Genomic DNA, 16,025 nt, shown 5'->3' on the forward strand with positions numbered 1-16,025 from the left:
GAGAAGGGAGTTGGGGGAAATTGGAAGGGGAGGTGAACCATGAGAGACTATGGACTCTGAAAAACAATCTGAGGGTAATGAAGTGGTGGGGGGGTGGGAGGTTGGGGTACCAGGTGGTGGGTATTATAGAGGGCACAGATTGCATGGAGCACTGGGTGTGGTGTAAAAATAATGAATACTGTTATGCTGAAAATAAATAAATGTAATTTAAAAAGAAATAGAGTCTCTATCCTCAACATAAGGGGAATTTCTGTAGTGTCTTGTCCAATCAGTGGTATCAATAGATTCTTATTTGAAAGGGTTATTCTGCCAGAGTGAAGGTCAGATTGCATACAAGAAAGCCATTTTTAAGGCTAATAATGCAGTATTCCACATTAAAAAAAAATGTTGTTCAGACTATGGTGGAAACTGACAGAAGAAGATGTTTCAAAGGTAAAAATTTCAGAATTCAGTGGTTAGGATGAGAGATAAACTAGCCTGTCCACTTGAATGGTGGTGCCAGTCAAGGAACAGGGAACATAGAAATAGGACTTGGAGTAGAGTGGATATCCAAAATACATAAAGATCTCATACAACTCAATAGCCAAGCAAAACAAAACACAGTCTGATTTTACAATGAGTAGAGGCTCTGAATAGACATTTTTCCAAAGAAGACATACAGATGGCCAACAGGTTGGACACAAAAGATGTTGGACATCATTCATCATCAAGGAAGTTCCAATATACATGCTAACTTTTCAGACATTGTGCCTCATTAGCCCACTAAGAATGGATTATTGTCTATCTCATTTCCTTAAGACCCATAGGACAATTAACAGGGTAGAAATTATTCCCTAAAGTCAAGCTTCTTACCTGGTTTTTGGTTCATAACCATGCAGTCAGAACCTTTCTTTCCTCCTCCTCCTCCTCCTCCTCCTCCTCCCCCCCCCCCCCTCCTCCTCCTCCTCCTCCTCCTCCTCCTCCTTTCTTTCCACAGCTTTGCTGTCAAAGTAAATGTTAAATACACTGAGAATGTTGTGTAAAATAGTGTAGAAACTGTCATTGTAAGACTATGATCAATTCTCTCAAATTAAAGCAATCTAGTTTTCATAGTCGGGGGCAAGGGGACATTTTATTATTAGTCTGTTTCCAAGTTTTCCACAAGAAAAGCACAGTTATCATGTTAATATAATGGGTTGACCCTTTATAAAATAAACTTAGCCTTAAGTCCTTTGGAACAGTTCTAACACTTGTAAACTAATGTGGAAAGCGATTATAACAGACACACATCATCAATGCCATCTTATCATTCCTGGGACCTATCCCAAACTCGCCAGGGCTTAGAGTCTCAAAAGTTCAACTTCAAGTTATTTCAAGGCAACATCACAAAAAATGTGTGACTATGGAATGTTTAGCCAAAATCTATTCTGTAGTCATTTTGAGAAATCTATTTATAGGGTAATCTAGAAAAAACTAGCAGGGAGCAATCAGATACAATCTGCTTTGATTCTTGGTCTTGGCCATTCAAACTCACAAATGCATTATAATTCTGGTAACAAAGACAAGACCTAACATAGCCAGATCTTAAAGCATGTAAATAGATTTCTGTTATTTATTGCATTTTAGTTGCTAGTTTATACTCATTTATGTGACTTTGTATGAGAAAATGCTCATAAAATTGCCAGTATTGAAAGTCCATAGTTTAACATTTGTGGACAAAATTACTGCAGTACCCCAGCTTATTCATGAGTAACTCTCTCCACATTAAAGCTTTGTTATAAGTGACGTATATTAGAAATCTTATTCCACCTACAAATTCTTATTTAATGCCGTAATTCTAGCCTTATAATCTACGAGCCTGTATTTGAGGGAAAGTTATAACCAGATGTCCCCAAACAGCTTGTAATCTTAAAAAAAAATACATTAAAAATGAAAAACAACAGTGTCAAACTTTTAAAAATAGGAAACTGGTGCCATCTTGTGGTTATGAAGAAGTAAAAATAAAAATTTTATCTCACTTTTTCAATATATTAAAGAATCACTGCCAAAATCAGGCTCTCCTTAAACAATAGTTTCCTTCAGTGTTCTGAAATTCTCAGATAAAACCTCTTTATTCCTCCTTTAGAACATTGTTCATGTGGAGGGTTTTCCTTGACAATCAGACTTATTGCTATCTCAGCCAGGAAAATCTAATTTCCTGAAAAAATAGTTGCCATGATTATACTTTGATTTTGAATCAGAGATACATCTTAATTCTGAATGCTAAGGTAATGCATTCATGGAAAAGAACTTCAAAACATTTTTTAGGCATTAACATGGTAATCAGCAAATGTCTTTGAGAGATGATTCCAAGCATTCGAAACAACATATGACTTGATTTTTGAAGAGTCCATGATAGTATAGGTTGAGTTCCAGAAAACATTATGCTATAAGAAGTGTTAAAATCCTTCTTCCCACAAATGTCTGGAGTGACCAAAGAAATAAAATGAGCATGAACCAAAATGTCATCCCAAATGCCCCACATCTTATAGACTAGACCAAAGGAAAATGACATGAGGTAACTAACAAGCATCCTTACTTTAAATACAAAATGGTGCCATGGAAAGCAGAAGCAGGCCTTCTCCTGCATTATAAATGCAATCTGGTACTTCACATCAGTCCATGAAAGACTAAAGGCAAGCCCATAAGCAATAATATTTGGGTGGTCTGTGTTTATACTAACATATAGGACCTCCTAGTGTAAGTTGATATAGTAATTTAAATAGTTTATGTTTAAATTTAATAATATGCTTCAATAAGAAAATAAGAAGTCTGCTTCTCCCTCTCCCACTTTGCCTGCTTGTGTTCCTGCTCTTGCTGTCTCTTTCAGTCAAATAAATAAATAAATAAATAAAATCTTTTTTAAAAAAAAGAAGAAACACATTTGTACTTTATAAAACTAGAAAGTAAATATACGGGGTGCCTGGGTCTCTCAGTTAGTTAAGCATTTGCCTTTTTAGCTCAGGTCATGATCTCAGGGTCCTAGGCCCAACCCCCACCACTCATCTGCTCTCTTTCTCTCTCTCAAATAAATAAATAAAATCTTTTTTTAAAGCAAACATACAAATTTGCACTATTTGCCTGATGGAGTTATTGATAGGAACAATGAGAATAGAAATAGTAGCAGACTTAAAGGATGATTGTGGAGATGACCACAGCAGGAAGAAAAGAAAAAAAGTGAAGAATGAAAGAGCCAGGGAGGGCAGAGAGAAGGAGGGCAAAAAGGTATTACATAAGCATAGGGTAAAATCGGTAAAATCGTTGTTTGATGATCACATGTGGCTGAGCAAATTAAAGAGTAGTAACAATAAAAGCCAACATTTGTTGAACACTCACCATATGCCAGGTAGAATGTGAAATTCTGACTCTGTAATATTTAATCATCTTTGAAAAAGAAAAAAAAGTAGGTGAGCTTCCTAACACTACTAGAATTAGATGGCTAGATGGGATTTTTTTTGCAGAATTTTTCTCTAACTTCAAAATTCCAGAGATGGCTTTTAATGTATGTGACATTCTGCTTCAGAACCTTGCATTGTGTCTGTACATTAACTAAACAAAACAAATATGCCAGACTTTTTAAAAAGGAGACACTGAAACATTTTTAAATGTTCTAAAGACAGGATAAAATGGCCATATATGCACAAATTTTTGAAATCTCTTTCTTTCTTTCTTTCTTTTAGAGAGAGAGAGTGTGTGTGCGTGCAAACAGGAGGAGGTGCAGAAGGAGAGGAAAGGAGAGAGAGAATCTCAAGCAGACTTTCCACTGAGCATGGAGCCTGACATGGGGCCCAATTCCACAACTCATGAGATCACGACCTATGTGATGACCACCTGAGCCAAAATCAAGAGTCAGATGCTTAATCAGCTGAGCCACCCTGGCGCCCTTCTTGAAATCCCTTTTGAAATCACTCTTAAAAGTGAATGACATGAACTTAAAAAATAAAAACAGTAAAGAACAGGTCTTCCATGATGAAACAAACAAACAAACAAAAGGTCCAATCTTATCCCACAACCTTGCACCAAATTAAGATATAATGCCAGGAATGGAAAAGTGACTCCCTTTCCAGAGAAGAGTATGCAAAGTAGCAGCCAGTGGGAAAATTCTGGAAACACTCAGTGCTGACAGGTCAGGGCAGAAAGAGCATAGCTGGTTTCCAGCCTCTTTTCCAGGCTGGCAGGAAAGGGCTCAAGACCCACACTTGGAAGAACGACCAAATTTATCTTCCACTTTGGCCCAAGGAGAAAAAACTGCAGGGCCAAAGTCCAATCACCATTTTTACACTCCTGGCAGTGGAAGTAGCAGTGATTCAGCTAAGAGAGGAAAATCCAGAACTATTTTTTTCACATTTGAATGTCTCTGTAATCTAACTGCTTAAAAAATCTACAGCAAAAGAAATTTTCCATCTCCAAGATGGAAGAGTAAGTGATAATACAACCATCATTCCTTGTATTTTTTCTTTACCTTTGAATAGAAGACTTATTTTGTGCTGCATTTTTAAAAATTTTTATTCTAAATGTAGGTATATGATTTTTTTAGATATCTTCTAAAAATTAGTTCATGAGGCATTATTAGCATAGAACTAATATACATTTACCATAGTGAAGAAAATATTTGTTAGAAGAAAATAACTGCCCTTCCACACTCATCTGTGGGTCTCTCTGGGACTTTCTAGGACCTTTCTTACCGCTAATAGAATTAGATTTTGTTCTACGCTCTGAAATGGGACTGAATGGTATATTAATTGAATGATCTCAGTGGTCGTTCTGAATTTAAAGATGAATGTTCACTTCTGTTCTATTTTCTCTTCCAAATTTTGCCCAGCTATATTGCCCAACATAACCTCTCAGAGTTTCCACAATGAGGTTAAATAACAACATTAAAACATTAAAATGAAATAAAATATTCCAAATTAAATTAAAATATTCCAAAAATCATATATCAACATACCATGATACTCCTAAATTCAATTAAAAAACCCTCCCATTGTTAATTTCCCAGTGATATAATTAAAAGGTATAAATCTTAAAAAATTAAAATCCAAAATCTTTTAGTTGAAGTCCCAAAGGGCTAAAGTGTAAAGGGCTAAAATTCTGCTGTTCCTGTGCATTACAAATTCAAGAAATTAAAGTCCCAAATTTCAGTTTAAAGTCTAAATAATCATTCTCACATTCTCATCAACTGCTCATTCTGCTCAATTTTAGTTAGATAAATTTTCCATGTCTTCATTCTTTAAGCGGCTGCAACCTGTACTGTCTTTCTCTAGAGTGGCTACAGTTCAGGACCTCAGATTTTGTGTCTGTTTCCTTACTTCACAGCTCATCAGCCTCACTATGAAGGATCTAAAGCATATAAAATTACACAGCAATCGTTTTTCACACCTACACATTAACAAAAATAAAACAATCCCCAAATCTTAGGATAGTTAATCCAAACATAATTATGTTCCAAATCTCAGCACTCAGTGTCATCAAAAGTCATAATAGAAACTCAAAAGTATCTGAACAGTATTTCTTTCAACTTTACTAGTCAACCTATGTTGCTTGTCTGGGGCCTATGATCATGACCCCAAAACCCAATTAGGATTGCGCAGGAATGTCCATAGTAGGGCACCTGGGTAGCTCAGTTTGTTGGGCGACTGTGTTCGGCTCAGGTCATGATCCTAGAACCCCAGGATTGAGTCCCGCATTGGGCTCACTGCTTGGTGGGGAGTCTGCTTCTCCTGCTGACCTCCTTCCTCTCATGCTCTCTCTCTCTCTCAAATAAATAAATGAAATCTTTGGAAAAAAAAAAAAGAATGTTCATAACGTTATGCATAACAGCCCCAAAAATGCAAAAAATCCAGGGGAGCCTGGGGGGCTCAGTTGTACTCAACTCTTGCTTTTGGCTAAGGTCCTGGTCTCAGGATCACTCCACTGAGCTCTGCTAGGCTATGCACTCAGCAGGGAGTATGCTTCTCTCCTTCCCCCTCGCCCACTGCCCCTCCCCGCTGATGTCTCTTTCTCAAATAAATAAATAAATAAATGTCTAAAAAGAAATGTAAACAATCCAATGCCAACAACTGATGAGTGGACAAACAAATGTGGCACATCTATGCAATGAAAAATTATTCTGCTAAAAACTAATGGGAGTTGCTATATGTTACGATAAGGATGAACCTTGAAAATATTATCCTGATGTGAAAGAAGTCAGTCACAAAGGCTACACACTGTATGATTCCATTTATATGAACTATCTAGAATTGGCAAATCTGTAGAGATAAAAAGAAGATTAGTGATTACCATGTAGTGAAGGTGGAGAGAAATGTGACTGACTGCTAATAGATGTGGGTTTTCTTTTTGGTGTGATGGAAATATTCTGGAATTTGTTACTGGTTTTAGCTAATGGTAAACAGGCAATAGTGAAGTTAATATACTGAAAATCACTGATATGTACATTTTTAAACCATGAATTATATATATATACATGTATATATATATATATATATATCTTAATCAGGCACCTGGTGGCTCAGTCATTTTTAATTTTAATCATTTTATTTTTTAAATTTTAATTCCAGTGTAATTAACATAGAGTTAAGTTAGTTTCAGGTGTATAAGATAGTGATTCAACAGTTCTATACGTTACTCAGTGCTCATGATAAGTGCACTCTTTCTTTCCTTTTTTTTTTTTTTAATTTTATAAGAGCATTTTTAATCCCCTTCACCTATTTCACCCATCTCCCCACCCATCTCCCCTCTGGTAACCATCTGATTGCTCTCTATAATTCAGAGCCTGGTTTTTGTAAATGAGTCCTTTTATAGCTCAATTTTTTTTTTTTAAACCCTTGAAAGAACACCTCAAAAGAGGTTGCATTTGATAATATAAGGGTTACCACTTTTGTGGGACGAGGATGTGGTAGGGGCTGGGAGTCTCTCATTTCTTTTCTCAGGGATTGTCATTTGAGATATTCCTCTCTCTCTCTCGCTCTTTTTCCTTTAAACTGGCAAGGGAAGCAGTCGGTATCAGACCCTGAGAAGCAGCTCTTCCCGTTCAGTTTCCACGTCCCCTTGAGGGCCATCTTTCTCTGTCAGTGTGGGCTCCCACGTCGTGACAGGGCCTGCATTCTCTCCCAAGAACCGGTGTTTTTGGTCCCAAGCCACAATGTAGACTGCTCCTTGTTGTGGAACATCTTAGGTCTGTGAACCCAGCTTCCCAGGAAATGTTCATCCCCAGAATTATTTCAGCAGGAGAACCACTTTCAGCAAGTTCCTGAAATAAAGGCGCTTTTGATGAAGTGCGCCTCTAGAGGCCTTGTGGGACAAATCCCTGTGTCATTTCTACTGGAGGCCGTGCATCCTAGGGTTTGAGATGTTACAGGCTCTGGATGTCAAAGTGGGGAATGAATCTTAAAGGCTGTTTATAAACCATGTATATCCATGGCTTAGTCCCTCCATAGATTCCTCCCTTGGCTCTGAACTCAGTTCAAACAGTATTAAAAGGAGTTCCCCGGGTGGGTAAGTCGGTTATGCATTTGCCTTTGGCTCAGGTCAGGATCCCAGGGTCCTGAGATGGAGTCCCTGCTCAGCTGAGAGCCAGCTTCTCCCCCTACCTTCCCCTCTGCCTGCTACTCTACCTGCTTGTGCTCTCCTTCTGTCAAATAAATAAAATCTTAGCAAATAAAATCTAAAAAAAAAAAAAAAAGCACAAAAAGAGAGCAGCCAACCCACACCTGCACAAGCCCTTTACTTGCACACTAGTTATCAAGCTCACACACATGAATTAGCTGCATGAAATTCTTGGCCTGCAGACCTGGTTGAAAATCAAATTATAAAATCAGCAATTAATTATCCCCAATCAAGATGCTCTTGTCCTTTTGAGTGAATCCTTGCCTCAGATGCACTTGTTACTGAGGTTCTAATGGCCCCTTGTCTGCCCACAGTGAGATCGTAAAGCTATTAAATACAAGTGTCATTCAAAATAAAACTGTTGTAATTCAAATTCTAAAGCCAGCCCCTGCTAGGCACCATGACCACCCACCATTAGTTCAAGACCAACATCTAAAACAACCACTTCCCTGTGGTCAGAGTGGCCATAAATTACAGTGACTCACCAAAGTTGAAATTTCACATTGCCTAAGACTTTAAGTGTTTGCCAGGGACAATGAGAAGTTAGAAAGAAAAAAAATTATTACAATCTCACTGCACAAAATAGGCCACTTCAAACTCCTAAGGACATGAATTCTCTTTGCCTGGCTCTAGAGAAACCAGTCTGAATATCATTGTGTTCCTGATTCACAAACAGAAATGGATAGATTATCTGTAACTTCCTATATAACCCCAAAGCCCTCAAACCTTCACCAAACACAAAGCTCTCTCTGTAATGATCTCAATGGCTTTAAAAATAAGCGTCAAAATCCTATGCTCCAAAATGGAATATACAAAAATGGTCATAACTGTTTTCAAGTGCTTGGATGATGAATGATTTCCATTTTCTAACTTTAATCTCCAAAATTTTTCTATGAAAGTTTCAATTATTTACACAATCAGAAAATTCCCTAACTGCCTCTGTGTAATGGAAGGTCCTGCTTTCACCTCCAGAAGCCAAGGGATGATTAGAATTCTGACACTTTCTAGAAACTGCTGCAGCCTCCTGACATTGGAATCAGTCTGGATTTCACACTGTATTACCGCTAGCCCAGGAGCCTCTATTTCTCCCATGAAGTTATGGGGTTTAACATAGAATCTATGAAATTATAAGCAAAACAAAAATAAAGCAAAGTGGCCAAATGTTTGGATTTGTCTTCATTTACCAGATAGCCAGGAAGTTCACAAAAGCCTTGACTGTCTTCCAGAGAGAGTCGTAGAGAACAGAGAACAGGACACAGTTGTACCTTCACCCACTAAACAAGTCCACAAGATGGGGCTATGATCATCTTCAATGTAGAACAATAGCTGAACTAGAAATCTCAGCAGGGGCTAAACAGATGTTTACTGTCATGGTGAAGTCTATAAAGATAAATTTTAAAGTTAAAAGAATATTTTATTAAACTAAATCGAACTCAGCATGATGAACAACATGCTGTATATGCACGTACACAGCCCAATCCAATGTTAATCAATGTACGGATTAAAAAAAAAAGTGAGTCATCTCGCCATCACCTAGTAAGAAAAGCAGCTGAGGTAATAATTTGAAATTCCCTTCCCTCCACTGTATGGGTAAACCAGCCCTCCCTCTTCTGCAAGGGTCTTGCACGGTCCTGCTTCCAACAGTACTGTCTCTTCTTCCTCATCTCCCTGTCCCTCCTCAGCTTTCCCCACCAAGCCATGGAAACTGCTTTTGCCCTCCTGTTTACAATTCAATGGGGACTTTCTTGCCCTCAACTGTATTCAATATTGACGCCACTGTCTTTCTGCCACCACATAGTCCTGGTTTCCTCCTCCCTTTTGGACAATTTTCCCTGGTTCCTTGGCTTCCCCACTGCTGAAACAATGAGTGCTTCAGGGCTTCAGGGCTTCTGGGCTCAGTTCTGGTCCTCTTCCCTATACAAACTCTCTTCAAGTGACTTCATCTAGTTGCATAGTTGGGAGGCCATATACAGACACTGACTTATATTTCCGGGTCAGACTTTCATTCAAGTTCCAGTCTCATGGACCAAACTGCCTACTCAACACCCCCAACTGGCTGTCTATCGAGCATTTCAAAATTCCTATATCCCTAGTGGAACATTCCCTTTCTCTCTCCCTTTCCCATTTCAATATGTTCCTTTCTATTCGTCATCTCAGCAAATGATACCATCACATACTCAGCTATTCAAGACAAAACCTTGGAGTCATTTTTGATTCCCCCCGTTCCTGGGCCTCCCTGCCCAATCTAGCACTGACTAGTTGACTCAGACCTGAAAAGTTATCTTATCTCTACCCTAGTCCCACCTATCAACATACCTTCCCTGGAAAATTCCAACTGTCTTCTAAAAGGTCTTTCAATTTACATTTACATTTACATTCTGGCCTCCTTTTGTTCCAAAAGGCAAAGTTTGAAAACATAAATTCAGAAAATATCACTCTATTGCTTAAAATCTTTCAATGGCAGGTGACTGGGTGGCTCAGTCAATCAAGTGTCTACCTTGAGCTCAAGTCATGATCCTAGGGTCCTGGGATGGAGCCGCACATCCGGGTCCCTGCTTCTCCCTCTCCTCTCTGCTTGTGCTCTATCTCTCTCTCTTTCTCAAATAAATAAATAAAATCTTAGATCCTGATTTCAGTTCTTCTGAGTTGAAAGTGAGATTGTAGGAGCACATTGTAGTTCTGTAGAATAGTACCTTTTTTAAAAGTACCTTTTATTTGTATAAATATATGTACTTTTAAAACATACAATGTTTAAAATATAACATATAACAAATAATACATTATATTATATAATATATAACAAATAATACATTATATTATATGTATTATTTGCTATATACATACATTATGTTCTATGTTCATTTGTTATATGTTAGGTTTTGGGTGATTCTGGGTGGTTCATCACCTTATATAACAGTGAATCATCAGTCTTCTGTAACACCCAGCACTCACCACAACACATACCCTCCCCAGTGTCCATCAACCCCTCTCCCCAGCAGCCCTCAGTTTATTTCCTAAGATTAAGAGTCTTTTATGGTTTGTCTCCTTCTCTGGTTTCATCTTGTTTCTTTTTTCCCTCCCTTCCCCTATGATCCTCTGCCTTGTTTCTTAAATTCCGCACATCAGAGAGATCATACGATAATTGTCTTTCTCTGATTGACTTATCTTGCTTAACATAATACCTCTAGTTCCATCCACGTCACTGCTAATGGCAAGATATGTATCCGGATTTATATATATATACACCACATCTTCTTAATCCACTGGGCTTTTTTTTTTTTACACATTTAGTTCTACTATAACAAAGCAACTTATACAAATGTTTAAAACTGAACATCATCTTTCCTTTCCAGTGAAACAAAAAGAAAATTTAAAAATAAATAGGAACAAAATTTCAATAGAGAATGTCAATTCCAAATATCATTCTATAGGTTCTGCTGATTCTTCCATTAAGGGGCAGGGCTCAAGTCATCATTAGGACAGAGTTTAAAAGTGTCACCTTAGACTGTAAGGATATCTGTTAAACATCACAATTAAACATGCCAAAGGAAAATCCATGTTGTCAAAATCGCTACTTATCCCACCCAAACATGTCAAAATCACTCTTTGCTGACCTACTATAACCCCATTTTTAAAAGTTTTTTGGGGGGGCACCTGAGTGGCTCAGTGGGTTAAAGCCTCTGCCTTCGGCTCAGGTCATGACCTCAGGGTCCTGGGATGAAGCCCCACATAGGGCTCTCTACTCTGCCGTGAGCCTGCTTCCCTTCCTCTCTCTCTCAGCCTGTCTCTCTGCCTACTTGTGATCTCTGTCTGTCAAATAAATAAATAAAATCTTTAAAAAAAATAAAATAAATTTTATCTTCTTTTTTTAAAATAAGAGAAAGTAGGTAGGTACATGTTGGTGAATGTTAACTGTCCATATTCACATAGAGACACGGTATAATCTCTGAGCCCAATACAGAGGAAGGAGGAACAAAGAAACTAAAATTCTATGTACTACTGCTCAGAGGCCTAGCACCCTCCAGCTTCTAGGAGAGGTAAGGGAGCAGAAAATTTTTCTTTTTTCCCAGAATATGGTAGTGTTGATTCCATAAATCTTTTGTTGACACAGGAAGGGATAAAAATGAATTGGAACAGAAGGAGGGAGAAATTCTTTTCCCACTCTATTCTGCTCAAGATATTTCTCTCTCCAATAAGTTGAGAACCATGGCATAAAGGGAGAGAAAGGGGAGGGCTGGGGTGGCGGGGTGATGGACATTGGGGAAGGTATGTGCTATAGTGAGGGCTGTGAATTGTGTACGACTGATGATTCACAGACCTGTACCCCTGAAGCAAATAATACATTCTATGTTAATAAAAAAAAAAAGCAGGGAAAAATGTAGACATTTTACCAAAGAAAACATAACAACAACTAATAAGCACATGAAAATGAAAAATAAAAAAAAAGAATAGTTCTTAAAATTTCACCATAGACAGGATATCAAACTGCTAGGGTAAAATGCCGTCATATTCCCGCCTTTGAAATACCCTGAAACCTATTCCAATTATTCCTTTGGGAAATGAATTGATTACCCAGATGAGAAGAAAGCAGGCTTGTCCCATCTCCGAGTTTATTTTTCTAAGATAAGAATGTTCTGGGAATGTGAAAGTAGGATCCAGAATGTTTGTTTTTTGGTGTCAGACTGCTGCAGGCCTTCTCTGCCATCATTCCATGTTTTGTCATCAGTGCTGATCATTAAGGCTACTGTCAGGATTTTACAGAGTCTCTGTATGTCTCAGGTCGATTTATGTCCCATGACTATGTATGTGTTAATTGTATACAGGAAAAACATAATACAAAACATCATGATAACCACTGAGAGTGTAGCCAGAAGTATGATGGACATCATCTTTTCCTGTGTCCCCAATAGCACACATGCATAAGGTCCATGACACATGTGGGTACTGCACTGAATGGGTTTTTTAATCAGTGGTAGGTGATAGTGAATGAGAATGACCAAGAAGATCACCTGTATAGACCACTGAATGAGAAAGTAGACAAGATACATTATCAGGAGGGGCTTCTCCCGGGATAAGTCAAAAATCTCGTCTTCCTTTGTGTGTACGTGGTATGCGTTTCTCTCAGAGCCATGGGGTTCCTTTTCCAAAGATGCCTTCTTAAATATCTTGGTTTGCTTATGCACAGTCTGAGTGACAAAAAACTCCATCACAAAAAAAATGGAGGAAAAGGCAAAGCCAACCACATACCAAACTCCTAATACAGGCCTCGTGAAGTGATTCTCGTAGCATTCTGCCAGACAGGTTTTGGAGATATTTCCATGGCACTGGAAGTCTACATCCAGGTGAAGCCAGGTGTTTTGCACTACATACACAACTGAAATATAAAGAAAAGTAATGCTGAACCACAGTGCTCGGCCTATGTAGAAGTTGGTGGGGTCTTTGCTCATCTGCAGGATGATAGGTGCCATACCCCAAAATTTAGTACTCTCAGCCATCTTGGAATCTAGGAAGACAAAAGCAAAGTTGCATCAGGGGAAAGGAATTGCTGTCTTTTAGGTCTTTTGTACAATCTCTGCTGTTCTCTTATTAGGTACTCTCTGTGAAGGTACTCAGTGGTCTTAGGTGGGAGGACAACTCCAAAGAAAGAGTATTCAAAATAAATATACCCACTTAATAATATTTCCTGTTCTTTCATTTGCTAACTTCTTCTCATTTTTCCTTACCAATCTGTCTTCCCAACCCCACTGCATTTCCCAACCTCTTCCCACAGTTTATTAAATCCTCTGTATAGTTATCCTGGTTGCTCTCATCATAAACTCTGTGGCATTTACTTCTTTTTATAATCTGTGTACCAACCTGTGTCAACAGTACAGTTTCAACTGCCATAGAACTCCCACTGTTATCTGCATGTAAGTGCTTAAAGGTAAGTCTTCATCATTTCTCCCTGAGATGTAATTATCTGCTGGATTACCTGAACTCACGAGTATCATTTTAGGCTCTTCCTGAGGCCAACTTTCCCAAAGCCCATTACCAATTTCAAAATATGTTTCTGATGAACCAGGCAAGATGCATGGATTGTTTTTTATGGGAGAACAGCTTAAATTTCTTACTTGCATTATATTCTGCTGATCATTTGAACTTTTTATTGATTCACAGATATTTGGAGCATCAAACACAATTCTGAATATAAAAAAATGAATGAGGTAATTCTGGCCTTTAATTACTGATCTGATTTGCATTTCATTGGTGATTAATGATATTGAATCATTAAAACAGATCTCAGGGCGCCTGGGTGGCTCAGTGGGTTAAGCCACTGCCTTCGGCTCAGGTCATGATCTCAGGGTGCTGGGATCGAGTCCCACATCGGGCTCTCTGCTCAGCAAGGAGCCTGCTTCCTCCTCTCTCTCTGCCTGCCTCTCTGCCTGCTTGTGATCTCTCTCTGTCAAATAAATAAATAAAATCTTTAAAAAAAAAAAACAGATCTCTGTTGGGGGAGTATAACTAATATATCAAAATACATGTACAAAATCATCATAATGGCACCACTTATAAAAGTGGAATACTAAAAATAAAAATACACTTTAATAAATAAAATTCTGATGGCATGAAGAGTGCATTCTTCCAATAAGTTTATTGGGACTTGTGGTTTCTGTAATTCTCTATCCCTCCTATGAAAACATTTTCAGAACAAATTATTATTATAAGACTCAAACAGTCCATACTTGCTCCAGTCTTCCCTACCAAGATGACTGAGATTTTGGGGGACCTGCATCATAACTCAACTTCTTCCTTTAGTTCATCTTGTTTTTCACACCCCTGACTCTTGGCTTCCTCTCAGAGACATTAATCCTTAAAAAATATTTTGCATCCTCAATTCTGTCTCAATGTCTGCTTCTGGAAAAGCCAATCAATAATGCTCCTTTTCAGATTCTGGGAGCCCAAGAGACAAGCCAGATAGTAGAGTTTTTCTTCATCCATGGGGTCACAGTTACTGGAAAGCCAAGCATTCTATGGAAAACATTATACTTAATCCTTACCCTAGAACTCTCTGAAAAAACTCTCTCATGGAGAAGTGACAGGCTTGCATCAATTTCCTTTATGGGGATTACTACAGAGCCTGATCTGTTCTGTGAAGACCTGCTGGGTTGTCAGGATAAGGGAATGTGCTGAAATTAAAAGTGGAGGGAGACTCTGGGAAACAAACTGAGGGTTACAGAAGGGAGAGAGATGAGGTAACTGGGTAATGGGTATTAAAGAGGTCATGTGTTGTGATGAGCACTGGGTGTCATACACAATTAATGAACTGTTGAACACTACATCAAAACTAATGGTGTACTATATATTGGCTAACTAAACATAATAATAACAACAACAACTACAACAGCAAAAGTGGAGAGAGGATGGGATGCATTCAGACTGAAATATTCCCAGCACCGCCTCCTAACTTCTTAGGTTACTTTAAATTATTTTTCTCATTTCTTGGGTAGATTTTTAGTACACTTTGAATTAATTTTTAAAGCATAATGTATACAAAAAGCACACACCATTATCAAGTGGTAGATAGAACTTTCAATGTAATGTTAACATCAAATACACAAGTACACAAGTCCCATTGTTCAATTCTATGAATTTCACAGAATGAATACACTCAAATAATTATCATTCAGATCAAGAAGAGGCCAGCACAAACATCCCAGAAGCCCCATTTGTACATTCATTCAGGTACCATTCTCCATTGGGAACCAACATCTGAATATCTAACAATATATTTTGCTTCCTTTAGAAATGCATCTAAATGAATCATGAAGTATGTAATCTTTGATATCTGGATTTTTTTGTTTTATATATTGTTTTGTGAGATCCAACTATAGTATTGTTGATTGTAGTTGTGGTTCTTTCCTTCTCTTTGCTGTAGAGTGTTCCTCTATCTGAATATGTCATGTTTTATTGATTTATTTTAGTGTTGGTGATTTTCAAGTTGGGGCTTTTATAAGTGGTGCCATTATGATGATTTTGTACATGTATTTTGATATATTAGTTATACTCCCCCAACAGAGATCTGTTTCCTTTGTATATGCCCCAACACTTGGCAGTGTCAGGTGTTTTTCATTTTAGCTGCTCTGGTTAGGTCCGTAGTTGTATTGCATATGGATTTAATTTGCATTTCCCTCAATGATGCTCATTGGCTATTTGAGTAGTCTTTTGTGAAGTGCTTGTCTGAGTCTTTTGTCCATTGTTCTCTCATAAGTTATGTGTCTTTTCTTTCTTGAATTAGAGGAATCCTTTTTGTGTTCTGGATATGAGTCCTTTATAGATATGTGAATTATAAGTATCTTTTCCCACTCTGAGGGATGCCTTTCCATTCTCTTAATAGAATCAGTCAATGGACAGATTGTGGAAAT

General features: G+C 38.0%; 1 pseudogene; it reads right to left on the reverse strand.

The window, feature by feature from the left end:
* The window catches only part of LOC132020396 (ATP-dependent zinc metalloprotease YME1L1-like), a 33,883-nt pseudogene extending 20,765 nt beyond the window's left edge, over positions 1 to 13,118 (reverse strand).
* Between the last annotated feature and the right edge of the window lie 2,907 nt (positions 13,119 to 16,025).

Source organism: Mustela nigripes, chromosome 6 (assembly GCF_022355385.1).
Source record: "Mustela nigripes isolate SB6536 chromosome 6, MUSNIG.SB6536, whole genome shotgun sequence".
In the NCBI taxonomy this organism is placed as follows: domain Eukaryota; kingdom Metazoa; phylum Chordata; class Mammalia; order Carnivora; family Mustelidae; genus Mustela; species Mustela nigripes.